This window comes from Caretta caretta, chromosome 18 (assembly GCF_965140235.1).
Source record: "Caretta caretta isolate rCarCar2 chromosome 18, rCarCar1.hap1, whole genome shotgun sequence".
NCBI lineage: Eukaryota > Metazoa > Chordata > Testudines > Cheloniidae > Caretta > Caretta caretta.
In genome coordinates, this window is record NC_134223.1 from 13,511,541 (window position 1) to 13,539,136 (window position 27,596).

The window sequence follows — 27,596 nt, forward strand, 5'->3', positions numbered from 1 at the left end:
ATATAAGGTTACCGGACATAAGCGGCAGCATTTCAGTTAGAGGCAATAGGGGGAGGCTGTAATGTGCATCAGCATCACCATGGACAGACTGATCAGCTTCCCCTAAGCTTTATGCTAACAAAGTTGCTGAGACTACTCTGCTATTTTAGGTGCCTGTGGTCCAGGGGTTGCTGCAGTTCTGTGGCTATTTTGCCTAGTGTGCTAAACCACACACACACAGTTTGTCAAGTTTTCTGAGACTAACCAAAGTTCCATCTCCAAGAAGTTAGCACCATAGCAGGACAGCTGGCATAGTACATTGGCCATGAAGATCTTACACATTCTCTTCTGCCTTGGACCGGTGAGCTGACTGTCAGACTCTTGGAGGTGTGCGCTTGGGGAACAAACCACTCCCAACCAAGCCTGCCCTAGTTTGTTAGACAGCGATGGAAGAAAAACCAGCTGCCTCGGAGAATGGTTTCCGCCTTTAGATGCGCAACCCGTTTTCTGCTACGGTTTTGCACCGGCCACACGCTTCACCATTTAAGAGACAGTGTCAATGAAACAACAAGACCTATCCTACATCTCAAGTACTATATTGGGCTCTCTTCAGGGACCTCTGCTCTATGGGGCAGAAGTGCTTTAACAAACTCCAGTCCTGTAGACCAGGGTTGATAACATTGGTAATAAAAACTTGAAATGGAGGATAATTACTATAAAAGTCAATCATCCAGTATTATCCACAGGGGGACCCAAAGACAAGCTAGGGAACTTGCAAGGACGGCTTAAATCACACTCCAGCATTTGCTGACTGGCTAAGCATAAAAGTCATCAACTAATTGCAGAACAAATTTTAGTGATGTTCCCCTTTCTTTGGCTCAATGCTTCTCTTTAAAAGATGTGCCTCATTCTTCCCAGGAATCTCATTTTGATTTGTTGAAAGCACTCCCCGAATAGGTCCGGAAGTTTCACAACAATTTATGCAAGGTCCGAGAACAAAGTCAAACTACTACACTCCAGACAGGCTATGAGGAACCCCACAGATTCATAGACATGCCCCACCCTCTCCATCCTTCAACCCACTGTGCTCTCTGGTCATGAGCTGTGCAGTGCACGATACATATTAAACCTGGGCCGTCTGAACAACCAGGAGGAGAAGTTCTCAGGAAGAGAGGCTCTCACCCAAGAGGTCCTCCCGCCAGCTCTCCTTGCGCTGTCTAAAGCCAGAGGACTGCTCAAATGGCAGTGTTATCATACAGACAGGTCCTTTCAGGTAGTCACATTCCAAACCACAGGGGGCTTTAAAAAGGTCAAATCCTAAGACAAACTCCCCCCAAAAGCTAAGTGGGAGGCAGTGCAAGTCTGCAGAGCATCAGCGTGCGTGGGCTCTACACAAAGCAAGGACTTGGTGCTGGGAGCTTTACAAAGGGGTACAGACACACTGCTCATGCCACTGCCCCAACCCCACCCCAAACCGCGGTTATCGAGTTTGCGGTAAGTCTTGCCCGGAGCTCTCAAGGGTTAAAGCCAATATTAAGAGATGTATTGAGGAAAAAAAGCAGAACCTCTCCACTTGGTTTGTCTCCACTTGCTCTGGGACAAACAAGGTCACCAAACACGGAAGCAGCAGGAGGGGATGTTCGGACAGGAAAGCACCTCCAGTTTGGACCCCTACGATGCACTCATTGCATGGAGCCTAAGAGCAGGGTCGTACTGGTGTCAGCGCAGACAAGAGATTGGAACTGAAAAGGAACCAAGCCCTGTACAAAGGGAAAAGCCAAAGGCACCTCTAGCCGGCTCTGAAAGGTTCTGGACAATTGAAGTTCAAAGCCACGCACAGCTGCTCTGGCCATGCTGAGCTGCAAAGCAATGCATGATGCCTCCCAGGTCACCAGGCACAGAGGCCCCAACATGCTTTTCTCCATTTCCTGGCTTCCCATGTAAGTTTTGCTCTATGGTTGTTGGTTTGAGGGAGAGTTTAATCTGGGTCACTCTCTTCCCACAGTATTTACACAGAGTTTCTACGGGGAAGAGGTCAGGCATCTATAAAGCACCCAGGGCATGAGGAGAAAGTCCTGGCCCCACCCCAAAGAGCTTAGGATCTGGAGACCCCATACAGAGGGGCAGCGGGAGAGGAGATGCTGTGCACAGCCGCTTAAAATCATTCTTTTAAAATCTTGTTTAACTGCCTGGTATGACCCTTGTCATCATTCTTTAACCCTGGCTTATGTCTTTTTTTTTTAAAAAAAAGGAATCTGATTTTGTAAGTCCTTTTGGTTTGTTTTAGGGATTAAGTCAACACTGTCCCTCTTCTTACTTGTTAGAGACCTGGAACTCATCACGACCAGAGCACTGGACTGGTGTGTGGAGTCCTGGTTCTAGTCCCAGCTCTGCCCCCAATCTGTCCTTTGGCCAACTGACTCCCCTCTCTCTCTATCTGCAATTCCCCTATCGCTCCTTTGTTTTGGCCAAGGCCTCACTGTCTGCACAGCGCCTAGCACAATGGAACCTGGTCTCAACTAGGGCTTCTAGAAGTAGATCTACACACCTGCTGACACAGGCCAGCAGCGGGTGTGTGTTTACCACGTAGACATGCCAAAGGGCTACTTCAATCCAAAGCGACAATAATCCTTCCTTTTCTCAGCAGTCAGCACCATCCAGGAGCACAAAACCTCTGTTACGTTGGACTGAAAGTGCGGCCAACTGTAGTAACACTAACCTGAAGGGAAAGCACACCACTCAAGTTCCCCTGTGAAACTAGTGCAACTGAAATCTGCACAACAGTTAAGCTTTGATCTCAGCAGAAAGTTATCAGCACTGTTTTTATTCTCAGTCTACTAACAAAGGGAATCAGAGAGCAACCTCAGGGGAGAGAGTCCTGCTACTCCCCCAATGCACAGACACCCCCTGCACTCAGAAATTCTCCGGAGGCCCAACTACTGCCGCCAACAATCAATCAACTCTTTGAAACAGCAAGCTCACCTACCTGCCAGAAAGAGCCTTTGCCTGCTGCCCTGGAAGCCAGTCGGTGTGCAGCAAGCGCTAGCCAGCCCCAGAACTTGGCTTGGCAGCTGCTAAGTAGCACACAGGGACTGCTGCATTAGTAACACAGTTTACGCTAGTTTTGAAGTGTTGCAAGTCAGCCCAGCAGACATGGGTAGGCACAATCATCACTGCCCAGCACCAGTTTTTGGCACTGGTTGCCGCCCCTCTTCAGTCTTGACTCACAGACCACAAAAAGAGGTTGCCCGAGGGGGCAACTTCCCCCAACCCCACCCACCGGCGGAGGCAGCTTGACGAGGAAGGTTCAGTTGCTGGAAAGGCTGTTACAGTCCCTCTGCAGAAAGTGAAACTGCCTTAGCACGTGAGAGCAGGAAGAAAGCAATAGAGAGATGGCACATGTCCTAGCAGACAGACTGAGCAAGAAAATCCTCTTCCAGAACAGAGGCCCTGACAAACAGCTGTATTCTACAGATCTGCAGGGGATGGGGAGAACAAGCCTCTTTAAAGCCTAACAGAGCAGTACTCCACCAAAAGCAATGCTGACAACCCACGTTCCTAAGCCAAGCACCAGATTCTTCTGCAAAGTTATGGACCCTATGCCTACAGACTTCTGCAGCTACATCCCAGTTCTTCTAGATGCTGAGTGAGAGATGTACCTACCCTCATTCCTCTAAGAGGAGTCTCCACTACAGGTACGAGGAGGGGTATCTTTTCAGAAAGACCCATTTTATGGCACTGCTAGGAACTGGAGCAGTTTAAAAGCCAGCTGTTTTACAAGATGGAATTTTCGGAAAACCCCTGCTCAGGAGATGGCCTAGGAACAGTTCTCCCAGCAGAAGCTTTGCAAAAGCAGTGCATTTTGGGTAGGATGTGAAATGCACTGCAGGCATCTCATGTGCTGTAGTTCATTCTCCAACTGTTCAATTCTCAAACACAATCACAGCAGGGCTGTGAACTTGAATGAGCCAGTGCCCTGAATTAGCTAAGCCCACCCTCGCGCCCAGTGTCTCCATAAAACCACAACTGAGGAACCACCTGTAGGAATCCAATCTCCAGGTTAAGTTTCCACTCTCACCCTACCCAACACAGCTGTCATAAATATAAAGGGAAGGGTAAACACCTTTCAAATCCCTCCTGGCAAGAGGAAAAACCCCTTTCTCCTGTAAAAGGGTTAAGAAGCTAGGATAACCTCGCTAGCACCTGACCAAAATGACCAATGAGGAGACAAGACACTTTCAAAAGCTGGAGGCGGGGAGAAACAAAGGCTCTCTCTGTGTGTAATGCTTTTGCCAGGGACAGAGCAGGAATGGAGTCATAGAACTTAGAAAGTTATCTAGCTAGATATGCGTTAGATTCTGTTTTCTTTAAATGGCTGAGAAAATAAGCTGTGCTGAATGGAACGGATATTCCTGTTTGTGTGTCTTTTTGTACCTTAAGGTTTTGCCTAGAGTGATTCTCTATGTTTTGAATCTAATTACCCTGTAAGGCATTTACCATCCTGATTTTACAGAGGTGATTCTTTTACTTTTTCTTCTATTAAAATTCTTCTTTTAAGAACCTGATTGCTTTTTCATTGTTCTTAAGATCCAAGGGTTTGGGTCTGTGTTCACCTATACAAATTGGTGAGGATTTTTATCAAACCTTCCCCAGGAAAGGGAGTGTAGGGTTTGGGACGATTTTAGGCGGAAAAGATGTTTCCAAGTGGGCTCTTTCCCGGTTATAAATCTGTTAGACGTTTGGTGGTGGCAGCAATAAAGTCCAAGGGCAACAGTTTGTACCTTGGGGAAGTTTTAACCTAAGCTGGTAAAAATAAGCTTAGGGGGTTTTCATGCAGGTCCCCACATCTGTACCCTAGAGTTCAGAGTGGGGAAGGAACCTTGACAACAGCCATGAAGCTCTGCAGCTAGCAACAGGAAAGTCTTGAAGCACTCCTACAACCAAGGAGGAGATGAATAATTCATAGGTTCCAAGCCAGAAGAGACCACTGTGATCTAGTCTGACCTCCTGTACAACACAGGCCAGAGAACTTCCCCAAAATAATTCCTAGGGCATGGCTTCTAGGAAAAAAAAATCCAATTTTAAACTTCTAGTCAACAGATTCTGAAGCGCTGTGGTCATCAGGGGAGTTCTGCACAGCAGCCAATAGCTGAGACAAAGACATTTGCTTTGTTGAAGGTTTGTACTCAGGAAGACATGTCTGAAAGAAGGTGGTTTCCTGCTCCTGCCAGAGTTACTCCCCTGGATTACACAGGCCAGCTGCAAGTGTCAGTTAAGTCAAACTCCTGGATGCAATGTTCGTATCGGCATTTGCCAATGGTCTCAGAAAGGCCAGGTCATATCTTAAGATTTTAGGGGAGTCCCGCATCAAAGTTCAGTGGATGTGCCCAAAAGGTCACTAGATTGTCAGCAGCTCTCAAGAAAACTCAGATTCCTCACCAGTGCCAGCTGCAACTCAAGCAGCATGTACAGACACAGCATTTTCTCAAGGCTCTTAAAAATAGCCTGCTTCAGTGAAGGCAGATTCCAGCCATTCCCTCCCCACAGCAACAAAAGCTACACTAGAGGGACAGCTAAGTTTCAAACTGCAATTTTTTTTTTTTTTTTACACTGTGGCATTGCTAAACCAGGGCTCCATCTCATCTAGCGTCTTGCTGGTCAACAATAAGCTTTTCAGAGGAAGGTGCTCTACTCCTTACAATGCCCTATTTATGAGGAAGTTTTTTTCCTAACTATCCCCAGGAATAGAAACCCCAATGGAACTCCTACCCCGTACCCCTCGAACCTCAAGGCCCAGGGATAAGCAGCTCTGCAGAATGACTTCTGTGGAGCAAATTTAGCCACTCTGTATTCTAGAAGGCACCTTTAATAGAGAGATAAGAGGGGAAATAAGGACATGGGGATATTTCAGCAAGTTTGCCATAGCTAGGTCACTGAGTAGGTTTGCACTGTAAGTAGCAGCAGGATCCAAGTCGGCGGAGAAGTGAACTATTAGAGACCATCTCCCCAGGATACAGCCCTGGATGTTTAAGATCACATTAAACGGATAGGTTTCAGAGTAGCAGCCGTGTTAGTCCTTTTCTTTTTGCGAATACAGAGTACTTGTGGCACCTTAGAGACTAACCAATTTATTTGAGCATAAGCTTTCGTGAGCTACAGCTCACTTCATTGGAGTGACCTGTAGCTCACGAGAGCTTATGCTCAAATAAATTGGTTAGTCTCTAAGGTGCCACAAGTACTCCTTTTCTTTTTATTAAACTGATACTGTGCTACGTCTCTGCCAGAGTGCGGAGAAATGTAGCAAAAGCCCCTTCTCATGCCCCCAATTTGTAGCTGCAACCCTGACCTTCCCCACAACTCTCCCCTTTGCTCCTCTCCAACATCCTGCTGATCAAAAGCATTTGATGTGAGAGTGCGTGACAGAGTGCGAGACAAGAATTGCCAGGTAGTCTTACAAATCAGAGAGCTGGTCTAATCAGCTGTTTCCCGGTATATCTTGTGGTGTCTAAACCACCCTCGGTGCCACAAGCCAGACTGTCACATGTCCTGATGTTGCCTGCCAACGAGAGAGTTAATCCAGCCATCTGTCCGCAGCTCTGTTCTGAAGCTGGCAACGTCTACGGACGGATTGCAGACATACCTTGTTTTTATGCAAGCGTTGCAGACAGGCTATATTGGGGGACATCACTGACAAGGAGGATGATCATATTCAGTGAGTTAAGAGTAAGAGCCATAGCTCTGAACTCCAGACAGACTCTTTTGGAGGAAAGAGCACAGAAGTTGTAGTCTGGCGGATCTGGCAGCATTGAGATGGCACCTGCACATTGTGTTACGCATGGATTTTCCTGTCCAGTATTTCCCCCCTTGTTCCAAGGCCAGCTGGAGGCGGCAAAAAGACGGGTGCCTGGAGCATCCCAGCTGTTACACCTCGGAGAGGGAAGTTAGGAGGTGCAGAGAGAGAACAAGGTGTCCTTGTAGTAATTAGGCAATTACACAGAGCTATTCCTCTACAAAGCGCTTTGCAAATATTAGTCATCAGCCCTCCCATGCTGCAGTGTAAGCATTTCACCGATGAGGAAACAGTCACAGATTTAAGTGACTTGGCCAGGGCCACAGCGTCAATCGCATGACAACTGATGACATGTTCTTGGGTGCGAAAGGGACACAACTGACTGTTTCAGAAAGTAGATTGGCTAGATCAGGCGTCTGCCCCAGACAGGAGAACAAGCCTTCTGAGCACCTGAGCTAGCATCATTTGCCATAGTTTGTCAAAAGGCAGGACTAGAGGTCAGGAGCTCCTGGTTCTGCACCTCGTAGACAGGTGGTTTTCTAAGCCAAGCCCTTTGTGGACATTTAAACACCACAGAGCCGATGCAGCTGCTCGTCTCCTCAGTAGGAGCACTGAGGGTGCAGAGTCCATTAGGACTGAGGTTCATTGGCAGAGCCATGTGGAGAGAGGCTCACAGGTTGGATCTGCCAAAGTCAACAACTCAGGGGGACTGAAGTCGATCGAGTAAAACCAGGGCCCCAGAGTGCAGTACTTTCTTCTAAAGAGCCCAGGCATTTCAGAACCTCTCAGTTATGGTTTCTTATACCCACACAATATTTCCAGGGCCCATACTAGGTCAGGATTCAAGAACCACTTGCCAGTCAGTATGGAGTGGGCGCAGAGCCAGTGAGGGAGAGGAGGACTTCCCCTCTCCTTAGGAATCTCCCCCTCTTTCCCCACATACCTGCCCTATTCTGGAAGTTAGCTTTTCTAGCACTGCCAAGACTTGAAAAGCTCATGCACGCCTCCCCCACACCGCTCAGTAAGGGCTGTGCCAGGCTTGGCTTGCGTCATAGGTAGCAAAGATCCCAAAGCCACAGCTTAGCAGCGCTGGAAAGACTGGTTTGGGCAGTTGGGAGACTGTAGTGAGAGGCACCAGCCATGCTGTCATCCAGGTTATTAACAGAGCCTTGTCTTTTATCACCTTTGTCTTGGGAGCCTCTCCCTGCTTTTACAAGCTAACCTTCACACTTCCCGGTTCTGTCACATGCTCGGCACACAGGACAAGCCTGGCTTTAAAGAGGCTTTTTTAAAAGCAGGGCGCTCGGGCAGGCTTGTGTCTCTATGGATGCTGCATCATGGTTCCTATGTCCTTAGACTGGAAGCTCTGAGGCAGAGGCTCTGTTTTGTATTTGCATGATACTTGCCCGATAGGATTCTGGTCCAGGCCTGGAGCTCCAACATGCTCCTACACCCCCACAATAATAATATCCTATGCATAGTTACCCAACTTCACAGCAGACAGTCATAGTCTAGGCCTGGCCAAACTAAGAACTCATGGAGACCACTAGGTTGATACAAAATTGCATCATGTTTTTTCTGAATACAGCTGACAGGTCTGACACACCCAGCTGGTGAACTAAGCGGGTGAAAGACTGATCTTTTGGGGCCACGCCAAATTTCCACTTCTGGGGTGGTGCACTCAAGCCATCAAGGTAGAGTTGACACATTACTGGATTTATTGAAATTGCTAGTTAGCTCAGAGCAGCTGTTCTGACTTGGAAAGATTCCTGTGCCTGTGAATAAAGGAGCACTTAGTAGCAGGTGGGTAGCTTCCCTACCACTGACCCTCACCTCCGACAGCTTGTCACTGGTTTCTTGTCACTCCCCTCCAGGAACACAGCCAGCTGGAAAGTGCAGCATCGGAGATAGCTTTCGGAGCTGCTCTATTGCAAGACCCATAGGTTAAATGGGCAGGAGACAAACAGCAGGAGAGTGGGGGTGGAATAAAGAATCAGGCAGCCCTGTAAAATAGAGAAGGGCAGGGATGCTCCCCCTAAAATTAACACCAGTAACTTTTTGCCACAGTTATTGGGCAGCAAGCTGACAGAGGCTCTCAGGTTAGCCCCAGTTCCAATGTGTTTAACTTTTCTGTGCCTGGTCTTGGGAGCTTCCAAACAGCTGGTGCCTTCTACACCCCCCTCAACGCAGATTCCCCCCTCAGTAAGAAGTGTCTCGCTGATTAACCACTCCCCCTATCAGGTTTCTCTGAACCCAGGAGCTGTCATATTAGGACAAGCTGCATTTTAAAAAAGGTATTTCCCTCTGCTATTAAGCCACCATAAATTTAAAATAGCAGATGTTTACCTTTGGAGCTATTTGCATTAAAGAAACACACCTAATCCTTAGACAAACCAAGCTCCCCTTACACTGCCTGGGCTCCAGAGTATAATTTAGTCCTGCTTTACTTATTCATAGCCCATGCAGCAGTCAATACAGCCTGTGTGTTATCTGCCTAAATGACCTTCTTTAGTTCTGTGTCATTAGTTGGACAATCACACCAGTTTGACACAGTGGGGAAGACAAAGAACCAAGTTTCTATCACTATCCAGAGTTTCTGTTCCCATATCAGAAGCTCTTTTCTGCTGAGACAGTACTATGGGCCAACAAAACAAGCCATCAGGACCCAGGTTTTCGTAACAGCACTCTCCTTTCCTCTTGAAGCCTGTTAACACTGAGTCACTGTGGTTTAATGGTGACGGCAACTGCACTGGTGGAAGGAATCCATGTTAAAGTTGTACAACAACAACAACCCCATCCTTCAAGTGACAGTGGGGCAGACAGACGACTGCTTGAAAGCCCAGGAGACCGAGACAGGAGCAACCGTTTCATTGGGGGGGATTGTTCTTAGGTAGAAGGAAGGGGCTGGGTTGATAGCAGGGACAATAACAACAGAGGCAGTGGTGAAACTTAAGGCTCCCACACCCCTGTGTGCAAGCTTGCCCTGCCGTGGCAGCAATGGCTAGTAACAGTGGAGTCGAGTCTCCATTCTGTTCAGTCCTTGGCTATCTGCCACGCCTGCCAACCAGTGTGGACGCCTAGGGTATGTCTACACTGAAACAAAAAAACTCATGACACCGAGCCTCAGAGCCCAGCTCTACTGACTAAGGGCTAGTCTACACTGGCAACGTGTGTTTATCTGCCTCAATGACCTTCTGTAGTTCCGTGTCATTACTGGACAATCACACCAGTTTGAGACAGTGGGGAAGAGAAGGAAAAACTTGTTTCTATCACTATCCAGAGTTTCTGTTCCCATATCAGAAGCTCTTTTCTGCTAAGACAGCATGATGGGCCAACAAAACAAGCCATCGGGACCCAGGTTTTCATAACAGCACTCTCCTTTCCTCTTGAAGCCCGTTAACACAGATGCTGGCTGCATGGCTTGGGTAGTTCGGGCAGAGCGCTGGGAGAGAGCTCTCCCACCACTTTAAAAAACCCACCTCCACGAGGGGCATAGCTAACAGTGCTCGGAGCACAGCTCCCCACACGGGAGCGCTGTCTAGGCCGGCACTTTACAGCGCTGAAACTTGCTGCATTCAGGGGGGTGGTTTTTTCCCCCCACACCCCTGAGCAAGAAAGTTGCAGCGCTGTAAAGTGCCAGCATAGACAAGCCCTTTGGCTTGCCGGGCTAAAATTTGCAGTACAGATGTTCGGGCTTGGGCTGGAGTTTGAGCTCTGAGACCCCCCCCCAGCAGAGTTTCAGAGCCTGGGCCACAGCTGGAGCCCAAACATTGACATTGCGATATTTTTAGCCCTGCAGGACACGTCTGCTGACCCTAGCCAGCCGCAGCCATCCTCTGGGTCTTATTGCAGCGTGGACGTACCCTTCGTGACTAGAACTAGGCAGAAGTCACTCACTCGTTTTCAGACAGACCTCTGAACAGCAGCTGGACGGCTACTGCTAGACACTACAAACCTCGGCTGGATCTGAACTAGTAACCAAGACACTCAAGACTTTTCCGGTTACCAGGATCTTGTAGGATGACTGAACAGCTAGAGAGCAGAGGTGGGTCTCCCCTTGTGCCTCAGCATTGGAAGAAATTAATTTCCTCCTTCCCTTACAAAAGGCCAAGCAAAGGTGCATTCCACACTAGGACCCCAGCTACACGGTTCCCATGCTGTTCTGGTGAGTCGTTCACATGACCAAGGCTAGAACCCAGGTCCCTCCTCTATTGCCTGCTGTAGCCACTAGATGACGGTCTCCAATTCCAGGAGTCAGCACAGATCTGAAAGACAGGCCTGCAGAACAAAGCCGAGAGCCCTTTCACTGTTAATGCCTTGTTTGGCCTTTGTTACCACTTGTTTCGAGAACACAGCAAGTTTGTCAAGAATTGAACAAGGCAGCCTAGCACAGGACAGGCCTCCGATCCCCACGACAATCTGTACTAGTCAGCCACTGGAATGCTAAGGGGGAAAATCAAAGGCTGGAAAGGAGCGTGTTTGCTCATATATACTGAGGCAACAGGGCCATACAGACACTTGGAAAAGAACGTTTTTGTGCTGAGCCAGAAGCTGCCAAGCCTCCTATGTGTATGGGTTAGGCTTGGGGAGTGGAGAGAAATTCCCTATGACCCAACTACCTTTACATCCTTTGGGAGCATCCAGTTAGCTGGGGATCAGCCTTTCCCTTTAAGATTCCGGTTGCTTTTGGCAGAAGTCCCTTGCACGCAAAGCAAGGGGACAAAATTTAGTTTCACACAGCTGATGCTGCCAAGATGTGTCGATCTTGCAGAGGATCCTAAAAAAGTCATGACTCCCTAGCCACAGAAGCGTAGCTGAACACATCTAGAATACCAGATCACCCTAAACTACTAGCCTGGAGGCTCCATCCAGCATGACAGAAAAGCCACCACTAGCTAGGACCTGGAGAAGGGCAAATGCATAGTAACACCCCCCTCCACCCCACTAAGTTTGAGCCATGGTCAATGTAATACAACTGTAGACACTGCACCTATGTCAAACCTAACAGTCCTCCAGCCGCTGTTGCACAAGGCCAGACACTAGCCACTCTGCTCACAATTGTCAACTCCACCGCCCAGGTGTCACTGAAATCGGAAGTGCCCCATCCCCTTTACAGCCCCACGAATTTTTGAAATGCCTTTTCCTGATTGTCCAGTTTGGTGAGCTCACCTAACTGCTCTCCATTCTTGTGTGTATCTGCTCAGCTGACCCTGATGGCGACCAGCGCCAGATGTGCTCTAGCTTGGGAAAGACAGGAGATATTGGATCCGCTGGGCCTGTGTGTAGAAGAGGCTATCCAAGCACTGCTGTGGACCAGCTCTAGAAACGTGGACCTCTACGAGCAGATTGCACAGGGGATGCAGGCGAAGTAGAATTACCTGCTTTTCATGCAGGCAGGCGTGGGGTTGGGGGGGGGGGGGGGGAGAAATAGCGGAGCAGTTCATGTACTGTACAGGGACGTCCCTGGAATCCTTGAGATCTCTCTCAGTGAAACGTCCACGGAGATACTCTACAATCCTTTCCCCAAGGTTTCTAGGGCTGGCAGCCTCATTTCTTCCTTTGCAGTGGAACACGTTCCCACGCCAGCTGCGGCTTACTGCAACGGTGCCTGCTGAAGTTAACGGGTTAGCAGCACACAGGCACGGCCAGCTTTGGGATGCCAGCAGCAGCTCTGCTTGTGTTACCCTCAGGAGTGAGAGATCAACTAAAAACACAACCGAAGGTGGGAGAACGATGCCAGCATTCTGTGCCTTTGCTCTTTAATTATGGTTTCCTGCAACTGAGCAATTCCCTCCCAGTGTCCCTCACCCCTGACTAGCCACACTCACCGTGGCTGGAGCAGAGCGCGGACCATGCACAAGCAGTCTGACGCAGAAGCGTCCATAAAAACGCCTTGTTTAAAACTGTAGGGGAGCAAGGGAAGGGAGCTCTGCATCTTAGCTTTCACTTTCTGTTGTGCTTTTATCTGTAGCTGCTGATGTGGCCTTGAGGGGTTTTTTCCAAATCTGCAGAATGCCTGAGCCAGATGAGGAGGAGGAGAAGGAAGAGGAAAACAACATTCAGTGAGGTCCTGCAAGTCAGGGCTGCATCAGACCAGGAACAGAGAGCCTGGAGGATGAATATTGCAGACTGTATGGAGAAGGAAAGAGTGGACAGGAGAAAGGCACCAGGAAATAAATGGGGCTTCTTTGGCAGCAAACACAGATGCTGCAGAGACTCTTGGGGAGCTACAGGTTCAGTCCCAGGCTCACCTCCCTTTGCAGTCCATGGAGAACTCCAGTACAGCACCTTCCTACCCTTCCCCTGCCCTTATCACTGCATATTGGGGGACATTAAGGACAACCACAGCTTCACATACCCTCACCTGTGAGCAAGGGTGAAAGTAACTTAAAAGAAGTACTGGTATGCAAGGCCGGAGTCCTGAGCAGGGAGGCGGGGCCTCAACCAGAAGGAGCAGGGCCTTTCAGATCCCCAGGGCCCGGGGCTCCAGCTGCAATAGCAGCTGTTGGGAACCCTGGGCCCTTCAAATCCCTGCCAGAGCCCCATGGTAGCGGTAGCGGCCAGGAGTCCCAGGGCTCAGATTGTGATTTAAAGGGTCTGGGGCTCCAGCCACTGCTGCTACCCTGGGGCTCCAGGACCAGGGCTCTGGTAGGGTTTAAAAGGTCTGGGGCTCTGGCCGCTGCCAGGAGCCCTAGGCCCTTTAAATCGCCAGCCTAGGGAAGCTGCCCCCTGCCGGTATAGTCAGCTGTATACTGGCTCTTGCCGGTACTGTACCGTACCGGCTTACTTTCACTTTTGCCTGTGGAGAGCCACAGTAGATGTATGTGTAGCTAAAATAGAAGTGAATGTTCCATCCTTCTGTAAGCTCTGTTCCATGAATTTGTTAAGATTTTAATGCATTTGCTTTTAACTTGCACAGAATTTAAGTGGTTTTGTTACTCAGTAAAACTATTAGTATTTTGAAAATCAATTCATCTTTATTAGTTCCCAGCCTATGCTGCAGAACAGCTGGTGGGACTTGTGATCGTACACTTTGACACAACTCATAGGATCGAGTATTGGGGGTAGCCCTGTTAGTCCCTATCCACAAAAACAGCAAGGAGTCCTGTTGGAACCTTAAAGGCCAACAGATTTATCTGGGCATAAACTTGTGTGTAAGAAACCCACCTCAGATGCATGGAGTAAAAATTACAAATGTAAGGTAACTCCCTTCTCTTCATGTATAATAATGCCTGCAAGTGAAGAACCAGTGTTGACAGGGCCAATTCAATCAGGGTGGATGTGGTCCACTCCCAATAATTGATGGGGGGGAAGTGTCAATTCCAAGATAGGGAAAATTGCTTTTGTAGCAAGCCAGCCGCTCCCAGTCCCTATTCAAGCCGAAATTAATGGTGTTAAATTTGCATATTGCTCTGCAGTTTCTCTTTGAAGTTTTTGAAGTCCATCTGTTTGCACTTGGAGAGGAAGAGGATGTCTGTATCTGTGCAAGTTTTTTTTTTTTTTTTTTTTTTAAAATGAGGTTGATGGATTTCCACTCACAGGATCAGTGACAGTGTAATCCTACATGGGCACCAACCAGCACAAAATTCCTAAAAGGCCCCCAAACAGAAGGCGAGGTACAGCAGCAGCACCACAATGCATTACTATGGCTCGCTGCTCTCGTGCTCTTCCAAAGCCCCCCTGAGCTGTATAGGTCCATGCTGAGCTCGACAGCCCTTGTACCTGGCTATTCAAACTCAGCTGATAGCAGCTCCACCTTTGCCCCACACCCCCTTTGTTTCACAGATGTTATGCAGGACACAGCAGGCAGCTAGAACCACTGGGATATTTTTCTCATTGAGATCCAATCTTGTGCCCCTTCAATCTCCCAAAAGAGCATTGTCATTCTGCACCTGCTGAGCAAGTAGATGGCTGTTTCCTTGGTGCTGTTGAGGTGGCCAGTGTATGCTTTCCTGAGCCATGGAGTAAAGGGTAGGCTGGGTCTGCCAGGATCCTGCTGGCATTTCAGCATTGCAAATAGTCATCTACTGGTTGGGAAAAAAAGTCCATGCTTGTAGCTTTTGAGCAGTCCTGGACTCTTAAAGAGGTGAGTGTCATGCACTTTCCCTCACCAGCTAGCGTTAATGTCAGTGATGCATCCCCAGTGATCCTCCAGCACTTGCATAACCATAGAAAAATAACCCTCCCTGTTCATGTACTCTATGGCAAGGTGTTCCGATGGCAAAATAGGGATGTGCTTGCAATCTATCGCTCCACAGCAGTTTGGGAACCCCACTGCTGCAAATCCATCCATTATATCCTGCACATTGCTGAGAGTCACAGTCCTGCGTAGCAGGAGATGAGTAACGGCCCTGCATACTTGCAAGACAATGGCTCCATCTCAGTGGATTTTCCAATTCCAAAATTATTTCCCTTTGACTCGTAGCAATCTGGCATTGCAAGTTTCCACAGCATGACCACCACTCGCTTCTCCAGTCAGTGCAGCTCTCATTCTAGCGTCCTTGCATTGTGAGAGCTGGGGCAGGCTCGGCACACAGATCCAGGAACATGACACTGCGCATCTGAAAGCTCTGCAGCCACTGCTCGGCATCCCAAACCCGCATTATGATGCGATCCCAACAAGCAGTGCTCATTTCTTGGGCCCAGAAACAGCACGCCTCTTGCAGCTGCTCCATGAATGCCACTGACAATCTTGAATGGATTCTCATTCCATCCCACAACAGTCATTTTCCACGTGGCTCTTCTTGCATCTCTGCAAATACCAGAGGATTGTGTCTCCTCTGTTTGTAATGCTCTTGACAATAGGGCAGAGCTGTTCAGGCTGCAAGCTTCTGTCAGAGATAATGAACCAGTCCCATATAAGGTTCATGGATTTGTCAAAATAGGCATGAAAATCACAGGTGGCAATCTGGGTGGAGAAAGCTGCATCATGGGAACTTGACCCCCTCAGTCCCAGTCATCCCTTCATGATGCATTTCTGACCCACCAGGTATTGCCAAAACTTCCCAAGTCAATGGGCTGGATGATGGCAAGTTGCATATTGGGATACCTACCCATGGCGCACTGCACTATGCATTGAAACAAGCACCCTGATGAGCAAGTGCATACCAATGCAAGGCTCCAAGCATGCACATGCACGAGCAGTCTACTAAACTGACAGCTTTATGCTGATGTGACTTGCATCGGCAAAAGTTTGTGGTGTAGACATGCCCTCAGTTGGACCTTTAAGGGATGTCCGAGACATGACTATGGGTCTGCATCCAAAACTAAACCTCTGCCTCCAAGGCTGGGACCTGCAGGAGAATGAAGTGACTGGACAGACTGCAGAATGTGTGTGTGACCAGGCAAAGGCAACAAGCCCTTCAAAACTTTTGGGGTGACAGATGTATCCAAGTTCAATCTTTGAAAACAGAAGAGTAGAGACAGTTGGCTCACCTACCCTTTTATTTTCAATTTTGAATTTTAACTGGTGCAGTGTCCCCCTAAAAATGCTGAAAAAAAGAGTCACGCTCATTCTCCATCACCTTGCTTTCCCCCCGGGCACTCAAGACAATCCCACCTTACTCTCCATTAGGCTGCTTTGTCCTCCCACCCCAGCCAGTATTTCATTCAGGGAAGCACTCGACTGACATTCCCGGCAGAGCGTTCCCACTCTCCACCTCCTTGGGTGTTCTGCTTTGGCTGCAGACCAAGGAGCCTTCCACCGGCTTCTGCAAGCAGCAGCACGTCTGGAGCAGCGAACATGCACTTTTGCTTGTTAGTGCACAGCCGAAGGTGTCACCGTTGCAGCCCTTCGCCAACTCAAGAAGAGACAGAGAAATGGTTCGGTGCTGGGAGCAGCCAAGCAGGATTCAAGTTAGAGGAGCAGTAAGTCTGTTCCAACAGCAGCTCCATATGCACAGGCAGACCGTCTCTTCTGGATGGAAAATCCCTTACAATTTGAGTTGTTTTAACAAGACTAAGGCTGCCAAACTGCAACCTCCTCCTTCCTCTTTTCATTTCAGCTGTGTTAGCCAGGTCACAAGCACTATTAACCAAAGAGCAAAAATCCCCCACAATGAAGCACTATATTACTCAGCCTGTTCCCTTCTAAGGCTTTGTTGAGTCTGACACAGAGCTACAGTAAATGCTTCTACACCAGTAAAGTCTCTGTCCAAGGGGAAGTTACGGCAAGGATGCTTGGGCCAGGTCTGGCCACCTATGTCCCTCCGTGTGTGGAAAAAATCCATACCCCTGAGCAATGTAGTTAAGCCAACCTTATTCCTGAAAGGCTTCTTCCATCAACCTAGCTGCTGCCTCTTGGGCAGATGGATTCCCTTTGCTGACGGGAGAACCCCTCCCGTCGCTCTAGTGAGCGTCTCTACACAGACGTGCTACAGCAGCACAGCGGCAATGCTTAAGCGTCGACTTAGCATTGGCAAAGCTGCTCAGGAAGGCAGCGTGGTCTGAAAACATTGGCCAGCTAATTCCACTTGATCTGTTACAGCACGTGCCCCTCCACACCTCACCCACCCCCAACAAACATTCCCACCTGCTCTCCTGCAGAAAGAGGTCAGGGAAAATTTTGAGGAGCATAAAGGGGGCACTTCCATTTATTGGCAGTCTGTGCCAACAGGCCCAAAGAGCGCCTGGGCCACAAAGACTGGAGTTCCCACCCATGCCTCTAGAAGGGGGTCTCTCCAGGTCAGAACAGAGGCATACTGGGACTGCATATGTTTGTGCAATCTTGAATCAATGATGCATTTTCTGAGGCGAGTAGAGGACATTATTCCGCAGGACTAGAAGGCACAAGCGGCACCTTCAGCTGGCTGTAGAGAGATGCGAGGTTGCCTAGCCGATAAAGCGCTGGAGTGGGACCAGGAGCTTGGGTGCGAGCCTGCGAGTCCCAGCTCTGCTGCTGCGTTGCTGTGGGGGAGGGCAATTTCCTCCCTGTATTTCCCCCCCCCCCCATCTACAAAATGGATATAGTGATGTGACCTCCTTTGTGATCTATGGATCAAAGCATTGTATAACAGCTAGGCATTATTAAATGAGAGGAAGAACCTGTATCAAAGTTCCTCCCACCCCAACCCTGAGCAACGTCTCTTCTTAGGAGAAATGAGACTCCTCCTCACAAGAGGAAGAGATACAGATAGATAGAGAAATGCCTGTAGCTGGAAGACTCATCAACTCCCTTCCACTAGCCTCTCGAGGCCAGCGACACAGCACACTCACTGCAGTTGATTTGCTCTCTCCTTCGCATCCTACACTCCCAAAAGCCACACTTCAGATGTGACTTAGTTACAGTTTCTCTTTTCCTTCCTTTCCAATCTTAAATTCCTTTACGAGGCCAACACTGAGCTTTTCTGGCTTCAGCCGTCTCCGGTGTTTACACCTTGCTACTTGCGTTCAGTAAATGGACACTCAGCTTTGTGGAGTGAGATCTAGGCCAAGTCTCTCCAGCCTTGCTGGCCAACTGCCACTGTAGGTTTACACTCAATACAGGGGCTGCTCTGGGTTTGATCAGATCTGAACACAAAAGATGCACTGGTTTTAACACCACCTTTGCTTAAACTAGTGTTCATAGGTGGTTCTGCACTCTTGTTCTGAAAACTGGCTAAAGAGGATATAGCTAAAATTGGCTTGTTACAAGCCTTAGGCAAAGTCAATTGAGCTACATATATTGCAAATGAGTGCTCAGGCAGATTTGCACCTGAATAACCAAATCTGTTTTAATCTACACCTTTTGTTATTAGAGTGCAGGTTTGAAAGTAGAACAATCACTTGGCTGAACCCAGCCATGGCAAGCCCATGTGTTTATTAAATGGTCAGGAAAGGGGGTTATAGATTGAAATAAAAGAGATCCTGTACACATAAATAGCAGCAGGTTTCAGGAACTATAAAAGAAGTGCTCTAAATGAACAGTTAATGATTTCCCAATTATCTGCAGAATTTAAAAAAATTAGAATGCTTTATTAGCTCTGTGACAAGCAGCTGCATGAACCGAGAAAACAAGAATGTCATTTTACGATGGAGCATCTCTAGGATACATTGAACACCTTTCGGGAGCTCTGCATAGCGGATACTTCTTCGTTGCCTTCTGAAGGAGATTGAGACGTAACAGCACAAGATTGAGAACATGTTTGACAGGAAGTGGATAAGGTGATACACAAAACAATCCCCTTCTTGAATTCAACTTGCAGTCCACCCAGAAGACCAGACAGGCAGCACCTGACCCCCATACATAACAGCATCCCATGTCATCAGCATGCACTGAAGGTTTCTCTACACTGCTCTACCAGCAGTTTAAAGATTGAGGTTACTTGTGCTCTGCTCTTACCCTGTGCATCCAACTTAACATGCTTGTCTCTCCACTCTGTTGGGGACAGCTGGTAGACTTCCGGTGGAAAGACACCAACTCTGCCAGTGAAACTGCTGGGGGGAAGGGGGGGGAAGCAGGAAGAGGAGGAGGAGGGGAAGAATGCAGTAAGCAGCAATTCCATTCCAAGTACAGCCAAAATCCCCTCCCTGCAGCAATGGGATAGCCCTTCCATACCGGGTTTCTTTCTCCCTGTGCCAGCACAGGTCACAGAGATTGAGAGCCTGAGCCTTTTCTGGAGTCTCCTTGCTGCTATCCCAATAAGCTACTACTAGCGTATCCAAACAGGATATGTAGTGTGGTACCCAAGCACCTTGAGGTTCCTATATCTCTTCTCCCCATCCTGTCCCCAATGAGGCAGGAAATATCTGCTGACACCTTATGGGATATAGAACCAATCGACCCAGGCCAGTTGCAGGCATTTAACTGCTGTACAGAAGTACCCTCTGAGATCTCCAGGATGGGCCTGGTTAAAGATCTCCATTTGGATAGAGTCGAAAAGAGACAGCTAGACTAGGAGCCCGACACTAGACACTAGCCCCCAGGAACACAGCATGCATATCAAGCCTAGAACTGCTTCCTCTCCTTACAAAGAAATGCTTCTCACTTATTAGCAATACTGACTTACTCAGTAAGACAAGACTGAGTTGTGTGATACACAAGCCTGCAGAGTGCGTCTCTGGACTAATAGGCTATTCAGGGAGAAGGTTACTGGAAGAGTCAGAAGAACCTTCTGTCCAATCGTAGTCGTCTGTTGTCCATCTGTGATCCCACCTCCTTTTATACCATATGTCAATGCAGCCGCACTGAGTTTTAAAAAAAGAGGACCACATCAAGAACTTAATGGCTAAGCTTCTCACAACCAATGCAGCTGCCACTGCAGCCCTAGACAGGAAGAGATGCCAAGCTGTACTGAGAGTTTGTAATAGGGCCGAGTGTCCTTGGAGGAGTGAAATTAGACCTTGCTCCCCTCTGTGACCCAAACAAACACCGGAACCCCATTTTGTTTAGAGAGCTGCTAGTCCACTAACCCATTAAGTTCTCAAGCCACTTCCACACAAAGATGCTTCTACATCTTTTCTTATTCTCTCTGCTGGAGTCTTCCCGGAAGTGGAAAAAAACTGTTGTTAGCAAAGGTCAGTGAAAGGCTCTATACTGTCCTCTCCCCGACACCCTCCCCTGAGCCACATAGTCTTTAGGAGGGATCAGTTAAAGCCCCCAGCATTCAGCCAAGCAGAAACAACCTCCTGATTCCAGGGCATGAGGACTCAGGTGTGGGAAAGAGATGAAGGGAGGCACTGTGCAAATGTCTAGGAGACTCAGAATCCTTCCAGGACTAGCCTGTTGTGAGAGAAGAGAAAGGACCCCACTGTCTGACGGTAAGGCAAATCAGCACTACCAACGGGAATTAGCAAGACTAGTACTGAAGGCAATCGTTATGAATCAACAAGGCGTTTTATTTATTTGCAGCCAACGTCTGAAGTACCCCAAAGGCAGACAAAAACCGAGGAAAGTCCCTCGGACAAATGGTCTGGATAGTTGAAATGTCATGTTGCAACATCACCACCCCCAAACGATTAGTCTGCCCATTGTTTTGGGGCATGTGGGAGGAAGAACACACGAAAACTTCCTTCTGGGAAACAAGCAGCCAATATCCCAGAATGCAGCCTAGGCATGCAAGAGGTCAACATCTGTTGGCATACTGCTGATGATGCACTGTATAGCTGCCACTCCTCCTCCCTCCAACGCCCCAAATCTCCTGCTTCCAAAGCTTTTAGCTATCCTGCAGAGAGGGTATGTCTTCACTGCATAAAAGAGATGTTCTGAACCCCGGGGCAGGCAGCACTGAAGACAAGGGACCTTTGCTTTTTACTTGTTAGCAGCTACAGTTCAAGTCTATAGGGAGTCTGGTGTTGAACTCAAGCAGCCTCATCTTTGCTGCTATTTTAACCTGAATGTTCTTTACTTGGGTTTTTTGGGGGGTGGGGGTGAGGAGGAAGGGGACAACAGTGAAGTCATACCCCCTAGTGGTCAAAGCAAACCACCTACAAATAAAGTCACAGGACAACTATCAACTGCTCCACAAGCTAAATACAGCAGCTTCCCCTTAAAAATACATGTTGCCACGCTCCATAGATGTATTTGAATGCATGACAGCACAAAGCCACCTTCCAGTGTGTGTATGATTTAGTTTTGAGCCAGTCCAGTTAGGGCATGTCTATGCTTCAATTAAAAGCCCCAGCTAACCCATGCCAGCTGATGTGGGCTTGAAGGGCTTGGGCTAAGGGGCTGTTTAACTGTAGTGTACATGTTTGGGGTCAGGCTGCAGCCCGAGCCCTGGGACCCTCCCACCTCACAGAATCCTTGAGTCCAAACATCTACACTGCAATTAAACAGCCCAAGCCCAAGCCAGCCAGCATGGGCCAGCTGTGGGTTAACTGCAATGCAGACAACCTTAACAGTCCACTGAATCACAACAAACCAGTGAATTTCACTTCTGATACATGAGCTACTTGCTTGGGCAAAATTGCACTAATAGGCCAGGTGCAAAGAGCAGAGAGCAGAGGTCTAAGGAGAAGGGTATATATATGGGTATTCCTGAGTGGAGTTTCACCATATGCCAAGATCAGATACACCAACCCCTAGCTTTTAAGAATTCCCTCCAGGGTGTTTGTCAGGATCACTTATCCCTCTTTAAGAAGTTATTGACAGAAAGTGATGGCAGTGGGGGGGGGTGTGTGCGCGTGCACGTGGGTGCCTTGTGTCTTGCTTCTCTGATTCACAAAGGCCCAAAAGGATGTTAGATGTTTGCTTACACTAACCATTCAGCTTCTTCCTGCCCTGAAGACTATGGACACTGACGAATGTGCAGTTACAACAAACCCCACGAGACGCAACAGAGTTGAGTAACCGAGGGAGTGATTTTAAAAACAGCTTCTGTTCACGCCAATACTTAACACAACCCCCCTTTTGCCAAGTGCTTATTAAGGAGTCAACACCCTTGAACAGGCAATTAAAGTGTGAGAGCTCACACCCCCACCCCCAGGAGATCTTTCAAAGCCTGGGGAGACCATACTTGATATTCCTCATGTTACTAATCTTACAAAAACATGGGGGGGGGGGTGTTTTTAAAAAACTCTAAGACCATCATGCAATACGTAGTGACATTTTCTAGACCGACTAGGAGATTTAGAGTCTCACTTGTAGGAACTGGGGGAACAAACCCCCCCTTAGGCCGCTGTGAAAAAAAGAGGGCACAAACTCCATTTTAGAAAGCAAAAGCCTTTTACAAGTCAGCTTTGAAAAGTAGGATACTGGTTTTGGTTCATGAGCCAGGACTCCAAGCTGAAGGAGAACAGTCCTCACTTCTGGTCTGTGTCCTTAATTCATAACCAATACGTGTACATTCGTAAGGCTCAGTGATAAGTCAAGAAATGCTGGGTTGGGGAGCGGGAGGGAAAAAGAGCCGAGCCACTCAATGGCACGTTAAACACTAGCTTTTGAGCCATGGCATAGGGTCAGGGAAGCAGAAGAAGGAACCTAGCCAAGTTTCCCAGTAGGAGGCATGCTGGACAGCATCCCCAGCTCCGTCCTGTGACTCAGAGGGTTCTCACCAATGAAAGGAAAAACGTGCTCAAGCATTAGAGTGCCTCCTGGTAAGGAGCCTACCCACGCACATGGCACTATAAAGCATGAAGCTGAAAACATCCACCCTCTGTGGACAGCGCCAGCCCTATTATACAAGTAGGGACAAGTTAGACAAGTGACTTGCCCACAGCTGCAGAGGAAGCGAGCTACTGAGCTGGGACTAGAAGCAGGGTGTTACCTTACGCCTCACCACCTGTTCAGCCCATGCAGGGAAACCCAACAGGTCCACCAGAGAAGATGCACTCTTACCAGGCTTGTAGCTACAGGTCACTTCACTGCCACAGTTAAAAGGTCTTCTCAAAATTGAGGTTCATCTGCCCAGCTTCCTACCACTGTTGTGCTAGGGAAGAGCTCCAGGCTGAACCACATCATTGGCATGATACTGGTAGCATCATTTTTGCACTGAAGCCTAGAATCAACTGGGAGGTGAACAAGTTGCAGGAACAGTCGGTACAACATGTGATGTCCCTCACACCAACACTTCCCTTTTAACTCCTCATTTTCCAGCCTCCTGGCTCAAGCTGTACCTGCCCCTCAGCAAAGAGGCAGCATGCTGCAGAGCAGTCAGTGAAACAGCCAAGCAAAACAGACTACGAGAGCTGAAACGTTGGCCCAAGTGTGGTCCCAGCTGCTTTGTAGGGTCACGTTTTTAGGGAGGGGGCTGAACAACACATGGCTCACCTTGCTGTAAAAAGGATGTTTTATTACCAAAGCTGTCTGGATGGGGAGCTTTGAAATACTCCCTTCTCCCCCCACGTGAAAGTCCTGTTAAATTTAGCTTTGCAACCAAAACAAAATGAAAGCAGCATCTGCTTGGAAGAGATGAACACAAGATAAAAGGTGTCTATGACAGAAAGCTGGCTGCAGTCTCATGTTTTCTTTTCAAGTTTGAGCTGGGAAAGAAACATAACAAGAGCTGTGGAAAAACCCTTTCCAAATCCAGCAACACAGCCGGAAGGGAAGAGGCAATTATTCTTCTCCAACGGCATCAATGGCCAGGCAAGGTAAGAAGTGGAGACAGATTCAAACTTGCTGTCCCCTCTGGTGCCTATAGCTCCTCTGCTTGCTGGGGTCTGGAGAGATTTTCCCAGCCCCCAAAATAAGAGCCGTTTCCTAGGGATCTCCCTCAGCAAAAAGGAAGTCGAGTTTCATATGATGGCAGGGCGCCTCCAGAATTTTTCTGGCATGGAAGGTTTGCAACCCTGCCAGTAAGGAAAGGGAAAGCACTGGCATCTTTCCTCTGCCTAGAACGGCCTGTTCTTAGAGGAGAGTGAAGTTAGGATCATCATGGGTTTGCTGGGACATGACAGAATACAGTATTTAGACACTGCTGAGGGCTCACTGTGGTCAAGCCCAACACTGCAGTATGAATAGACAAGGGTTGCTCAGCTGCAGATACACAGTGACATAGCAGCTCCTCCCCACTCCAGGGAGGGGCCACCACCCCTTACCCTGCCGCAGCCCAGCTGCCAGTACCCCCTTGGACACACAGCACCCCTAGTATACAGGTTAATCCAGCACAACGGAGCTTACGCTTGTGCTACCAGGGGCCGACTGAGGCAGCCAAGGTGCCTTAAGAACTCAGGATTTTACACATGGCAGGCTCTTGTGAGGGGTGTTTAATGGACTCAGTGCAGCCTCCCACGGACAAGCCTCCACCACTACACTGGTCCCCCTTGTTGTCAAATCTCAGCAGAGGTTCCCAGGATTGACTGGGCCAGCGAGACCCAATGCTCACCCCTCGAGGTGGTTGCTGCAGAACTGAAACAAGTGGGCAGGGCAGGGCAAGCTTGCCCTGTCTAGGATTTACTGGTCTCCAAAGTCCAGCATTCCCTCTCCAGGAGCAGAGTCACCACACAAAACACTCTTGCTTGCCGATTTTGCCTGCACTGCTACTATTTTTGTATGGCATTTGCAAAGCAATGGGCTGGGATTATAATTGAACCTGGAGATTCAAAAGCCATTCTAATGCTTCTGGGATAAGTAGGCAGGTCTTCCTTCCGGTACGTTTTAATGGGGCTGTTGTCCATGAGGCATCCCGGCCACCTGAGAGATCAGGCCAGGCGGTTTCCCTCAAAAGTTTCCATAGCTGAAGAACTAGGTACAGGTGTTCCCTCACCTTTTATCGCATGAGCTACCTTTTAGTAGAAATGGTCACATGGACCTCCCCCTCCAGCTTCTGTTGCTTCTTATCCCTGAAGCAGCTCCAGCACTTGTATTTGGAGTGTACTCATTTCTCATCTTCACAGTATCCAGCAGTCAGAAACAAGAGAAGTTAAGAGAGACTACTAGAAAGGGGGGAGGGATGTGATAGAGGTCTATAAAGCCATGACTGGTGTGGAGAAAGTGAAAAGGGAAGTGTTATTTACTCCTTCACATAATACAAGAACCAGGGGTTCACTCAATGAAGTTAATAGGCAGCAGGTTTAAAACACACACACCATCAACCCGTGGAACTCATTGCCAGGGGATGTTGAAGGACGAAAACATAACAGGATTTTAAAAAAAAAAAAAAAAGGGTAAATTCATGGAGGATAGCCAAGGACAGCTGTTAGCCAAGATGATTAGGGATGCAACTGTGTGCTCTGGGTGTCCCTAAGCCTCCAACTGTCAGAAGCTAGGACTGGATAATAGGGGATGGATCACTCAGTCACCCTGTTCTGTTCATTCCCCCTGAAGCATCCAGCACTGGTCACTGTCAAAAAACAGGATACTGGGTTAGCTGGACCCTTGGTCTGACCCAGCATGACCGTTGTTATGTTCAACACACCATGGCCAGCCTACTCTCAATCCATCTGCAGCATCTACTTAAAAAGGTACACACGTGCCCCTCCCATTGCCAGAGTAGCTGTCAAAGTCTACAAAGCATTTGAAAATTACATGTGGGAACCAAACAGGATTCATCCAGATGTGGCATAGACAAGTGCTGAGCAGTTCTGTCAACGTTGAGATGACTCTCCGTCATCTCATAGCATACTGGTGCAAATACCACTGCCAGAATACACAGAAGTGACAAGTTACTCCACAGCATCTCATGGGCTGCCCAGTAACTATTGAGTAAGAGGACATTCCTGAGAGAACTCAAGACTACTCAAAAGGCAGCTCAGATTACTGGCGTACTGGAACATACACAGAAACTCCCTCGCCAAGCATGCTGGGCCGATACCTCACTAGAGCTCATTGGTCCTTCATTAGTCAAAGAGGTGGTTGAACCCTGTGTTTACCAGAATGCTTCAGTCCAATTATTTTTAAATGGGAATATGGCAGGTAGTACACACACACACACACACCCCCCCTCAGTGAAGAGCACAGCTCTGCACAGCCATCCGGACTCATTAGATAATACAGGACTCCTTTCACCCTACCCGGAGAGGCTTACGAGAATGTAATCATGTTTGTCAAGTGCTTTTAGTAGGGTGGGGCTACTGGAGTGATTAATTTGGATTCTTACATCACCTAGCATTGCAAAGGGCTTAAGTTACCACATGGGTCAGTGACAAGACAGCTAGATTTGTCCATTTGTCTAGGTGGTTTTTTAGCTTTGCCAATTTAAGTAGTTTTATGCAAAGCAGCTTGCATCACAGGACACAAGGGAGCTCAAATTTGCATGCGCAAAAAACCTGAAGCTACTGATTCAACTGGGCTTCCCTTAGGGGGTAGGTCCACACTGGAAACACTTCAGCTGCACAGCTACAGTGCTGCAATCCCGCCGCTGTAGCGCTTCAACACAGACCGTCACTGCGGCGATGGGAGGGGGGTTTCCGTCTCCATACTCCATCCAATTCCCCTGAGAGGCGGTAGCTAGATTGACAGAAGAATTCTCTGTCAACCTCGCAGTCTACACGGGGACTTAAGTCAGCTTAACTACACCGTGCAGAGGTGTAGATTTTTCACTCACCTGAGTGATATAGCCATGTCCATGTAATTTTCTAGTGTACAGCAGCCCTGAGTCTTCACTCCTCCAACATAGTCCAGAGGGATCTGCTTGTCAGACAGCCCTCCCTCATTCAGAGAGCCTATTAAGACTGGTTTCAGAGTAGCAGCTGTGTTAGTCTGTATCCGCAAAAAGAAAAGGAGTATTGTGGCACCTTAGAGAAGGTGCCATAAGTACTCCTTTTCTTCCTATTAAGACTGAAGCCTGGACTACACGTAAAAGTTAGATCCACCAAGCTATGTCACTCAGTGGCATGAAAAGGTTTATTCCCGCCTCCCTCTGGAGAGATGTCACTCAGGGCTTGTCTACACTTACCGGGGGATCAACGCATTGGTCGATTTAGCGGGTCTAGTGAAGACCCGCTAAATTGACCGCTGATCCTCTCCTGTCAACATCACGTAGCATGGACCCCGCGGGAAGCGGGTCTAAGCTGTGTCGATTTGAGTTACGCTATTCACATAACTCAAATTGTGTAACTTAGGTCGAATTTCCTCTGTAGTGTAGACAAGGCCTAAGCCAACCTCAGCCCAGCTGTACAGACTCTGCTAGCTCAACGGAAGGATTCTTCTATTGACCCACCTACTGGCTCTCAAGGGTTTGGATTTACTACCCTCTCCTGTTACTATCGAGTCTTCACTATAGCAGCACCGTGCCTGTAGCACTTGTAGCTTAGAGATATCTAAAGAGGAGAAAGACTATGGGCCTGATGCAGCTCCCACTGAGTTGAAGGGCACCAGCTCTAGATATAGATTGCAAGACATCATAACAAGTACTTGCCTCTCTAAACCCCTTCAAGTCAGCATTAAGCTGTGCCCAGCTTGTTAAATTACTTAAGGGAGTTGAACAATTTAGGCTTCCCCACGTGGTGCATTCCCTGGACTAGTTTA

The 27,596-nt window shown here is 48.3% G+C and overlaps 1 protein-coding gene across 2 annotated transcripts in view; it reads right to left on the bottom strand.

Annotated features, from left to right (window-relative positions):
• SPSB1 (splA/ryanodine receptor domain and SOCS box containing 1) overlaps positions 1–27,596 on the bottom strand; it is a 69,568-nt gene that overhangs the window by 12,955 nt on the left and 29,017 nt on the right. The window contains exon 1 of one of the 2 annotated variants that reach the window (XM_048824610.2): positions 2,966–3,280. The exons of the other annotated variant lie outside the window; for it this stretch is intronic. The gene's annotated coding sequence lies outside the window, so the exon portion shown is untranslated. Of the gene's footprint in view, positions 1–2,965; positions 3,281–27,596 lie in introns of those variants that run through there. 2 annotated transcript variants of the gene reach the window in all.